This window comes from Solea solea, chromosome 14 (assembly GCF_958295425.1).
Source record: "Solea solea chromosome 14, fSolSol10.1, whole genome shotgun sequence".
In the NCBI taxonomy this organism is placed as follows: Eukaryota; Metazoa; Chordata; class Actinopteri; order Pleuronectiformes; family Soleidae; genus Solea; species Solea solea.
Window position 1 is genome coordinate 6,526,322 of NC_081147.1, and position 4,053 is coordinate 6,530,374.

Below are 4,053 nucleotides of genomic sequence, written 5' to 3' on the forward strand. Positions count from 1 at the left end.
TGACAGTAACAACCTTCTCTTGGCCTCAGATAATGGTGTAGTCTCTGTACTTGTCCTGTTAGATCTTATACTGCCCTCTGCTGGTTTAAATCATACTTATCTGATAGATTTCAGTTTGTTCATGTTAACGATAAAGCCTCACTACAAACAAAAGTTAATTGTGGCGTTCCACAAGGCTCAGTGCTTGGGCCTATACTTTTTACCTTATATATGCTTCCTCTAGGGAACATTATTAGAAAGCACAACATACACCTTCATTGTTATGCAGATGACACACAGCTATATTTATCAATGAGGCCGGATGAAATAAATCAGGTTGTTCAACTCCAGGAATGTCTCAGAGACATTAAGTCCTGGATGACCTGTAACTTTTTACTTTTAAACAAAGAAAACACTGAGGTCATTATACTCGGCCCTAAACACCTCAGAGAAAAACTTTCTGATCACATTGTCACTTTAGATGATATCACCATGGCTTCTAGTTCTACTGTGAGGAACCATGGAGTTATTTTTGACCAGTATATGTCATTTGATTCACACATAAAACTAACGAACAGCCTTCTTCAACTTGCGGAACATTATGAAAATTAGAAACATTCTGTCCTTACAGGACGCTGAAAAATTAGTTCATGCTTTTGTTACATCTAGATTAGATTACTGTAACTACGTATTATCAGGATGTTCCAACAAGTCTATTAGAACTCTTCAGTTAATTCAAAATGCTGCAGCACGAGTTCTGACAGGAACTAGAACGAGAGACCATATAACTCCAGTGTTAGCTTCTCTACACTGGCTCCCCGTACAGTTAAGAATTCAATTTAAAATCCTCCTCCTCACGTACAAAGCACTTAATGGTAAGGCCCCTTCATACCTGAAAGACCTAGTCTTACCTTATCACCCTAACAGATCACTTCTGTCCCAAAATACAGATTTACTTAGTTCCCAGTCTGTAAGAGCAGAATGGGAGGCAAAGCCTTCAGTTACCAGGCTCCTCTCCTGTGGAACCAGCTCCCAATGACAGTTCGGGAGGCGGACACTCTCTCTGTATTTAAAGTTAGACTTAAAACTTTCCTTTTTGATAAAGCTTATAGTTAGAGCTGGTTCAGGGAAACCTGGACCATCTCTTTGTTATTCTGCTATAGACCTAGACTGCTGGGGGAATTTCCTGTGGTGCACTCATACTCAGGGTATGAATGTGACTTTATTATATGTCATTAACATATTTATGTCATATATTACTTCTTCCTTTCCATCCTCTCTCAGCATTTGTCACGCCACTGCTGACTTCTGGATTCAATCATCTATGATAGTTCAAAAGCCTAAATACACACGACCTCCCTTCTATCAGGTCTTTACACTCCGTCACATTGTTAATCCTTGCCTCTGTCAAAATCTCTCAAGTTCTCTCCTTGGCATGGTGGCAGGTTTGACTCCCGGTCTGTGACCTTCCTGTGCGGTTTGCATGTTCTCCCTGTGTTTCTCCCTGGTTTCCTCCAGGCTCTCCAGTTTCCTCCCATCATCAAAACATGTTAAAATGTTAGACACATTTCGGTTGTATAATGACAATAAAGATAATTTTTTTCCCTTTTCTCTTATTTGCCAGTGAGCTGGCGACCTGTCCAGTTTGTAACCCGCCTTTCACCCTATGTCAGCTGGGATGGCACCAGCAGCCAAACGACCCTCATGTAGAGGATAACATGGTAGACAATAGATGGATGGAGCACAGAGACTAGATGCACAACTGTATCTAATCTCTTATTCAAGACATCTAAAAATCAAGTGATTTGTAGACCAGTAACAGGATTTTAAACTTGATCCTTTGACACACTGGGAGCCAGTGCAGTGATTTAAGGACAGGTGTGATATGGTCCATTTAATACTACAACTTCTGGCGTGAGAGGACGCTGGCGTGTATGTCGTCGCTTCTCACTCCAAATTTAATTTAATTTTCTACCATTTGTGACTATGCCGTTTCGACTGTCATATTTACTTGGACTGTGGTTACTGTTGTGTGGTGCATTGGTTGTGTGCTGACCTGTTTGCTGATACGGTGGGGCTATTTTGTTCAATCAGCTCCTACGGTTGGCTGTCCCAGCTAGCCTCGGTGGTTGCTACCTGCTGGCTCTTCTGAGGGCCACCATTGCCTTACGACATCTGGTGATCCTGACCATGGGGATTCATGTAACTTTGGGGAAGTTTTGGCTCATTTCCCTCAGCGGTAGCGTTAGCCACCAACTGCTACTGTCCTTTCCGGACAATGGGGAGGATCCAATACACCTCCTCGGAACTTCACGGACTCAACATTGACTTCACACAGGACTCCATTGTTGTTATCAGATATCTTCGACTCCTCCGAAGACCCCAGTACATTCACCAGGGCTCCCGACGCTGGTTTATTTATTCTGGTTCAACCATTCCCTCCGCCCTGTTGTGAGTCATCCAGGTTCTGTGTGTCGTCATCACAACGAATCATGCACACTAGATGGCTCCGCCTGTTGTGCCGTGTTGACAGTTCCTCTCCTATCCACTCAGCCTCACCTATGGATAACACTCACACATTCATGCTGCTTAATGTACACTCTCCCAACAACAAATCTCTACTTATCCGTGACATTATTTTGGAGCACAGGATTGACATCCTCTGTTTGACAGAGACTTGACAGAAAGAGCTGGACTTTTTTGCATTCAACGTCTGGACTGCTGTAATGCCGTCCTGTTTGGGGTCCCGAAGAAAACCCTGGATAGGCTCCAACACGTCCAGAACACTGCTAGGGTTCTCACTCGGATCAAACCTTGGCAACACATCACCCCCACCCTGAAACAACTGCACTGGCTCCCCGTTAAGTTCCGGATCACCTTTAAAGAGACCATAGCCCGGAAGTGCCAATTAACGCTGTGTTTGAGTGTGTATCTGCGTCATTATCTTGTCTATGAAGCCCTATAAGTCCATAACAATCAGTTCAGCCACTGCTGAGAGTGCAGGGTGTTATTGTTTACCTGAACTCTACAAAGCGGAAAGGCACTTGTGTTGACTAATTACGTCACTGGCGAATTTCACCACTCCTGTAAACAGCAGCGCCTCCTAGTCCGGGCACGTCCGGTTACGTACTTTCAACCAATCCAATCCAATCCACTTTATTTATATAGCACAAGTTTAAACAAACACAAGGTTTCCAAAGTGCTGTACAAAGAATAAAACAGGGATAAAATAAATAAATAAATACTTTGAATTAATATGCATGTGTACACATAAAACAAATACAGTCACATAAAAACACATAAAATCAACACTACATGGTGTTAAAAGCCTGTTGGGATTAGGAGCGTGATTGGTTATGAATTTAGAATAATAATAATTAATTTCTTATCAAAAAGTTTAGTCAAAGCCTCACACGGAGGGGCAATAATTTGATTGATAAAAATAAAATAATAAAAAATAAAATAATAAAATATTTTAATTAAACATTTTGAAAAATGAATTAAATGTTAATTAATTCTACAACGGGGCACCACCCTGAAAACAGGGAAAAGACTATCAATACATGCCTTTAAAATCAGTCTTAAATAATCACTGTGACTATGATATCCAAGATATCCCAATTTAAAAGTATTGAATGTATGAATCCGAGCACAGACCCTCTCAACCCCCGTTTGTCACAGTATTCATGTACAAAAGACACAGAGCATTCCTTCAGGTTAATAAAAGTAACAATTTATTAAATCAAACAACAAAATTAATCAAACAATCAAACAAATATCACTTGCTAAGCTACAACAACACAGGCTATATACAACATAAACACCAATGTGTGTGTGTGTGATGTGATGTGATACGTGTGTGTGTGTTTGTGTAACATGAGACAAAGATAAGACGGGAGTGACGCGGTTGGCCGAGCAAAGTCTCTCCCACTTCCGACACCAAAGTGGAGAAGGCATGCGCAGTAGCAGTGACTGTAGACGCACGCTTCCACCAAAGATGGCGCCAGAAACACATTAACACAAGGTCGCAGATCTTGGGTCGAACATGTGATAGCATGGCTGTAGAGGCACGTG

The 4,053-nt window shown here is 41.7% G+C and overlaps 1 pseudogene; it reads left to right on the forward strand.

Annotated features, from left to right (window-relative positions):
- The first annotated feature begins 207 nt into the window (after positions 1–207).
- On the forward strand, positions 208–1,095 carry LOC131472328 (uncharacterized; annotated as a pseudogene).
- The last annotated feature ends 2,958 nt before the right edge of the window (positions 1,096–4,053 follow it).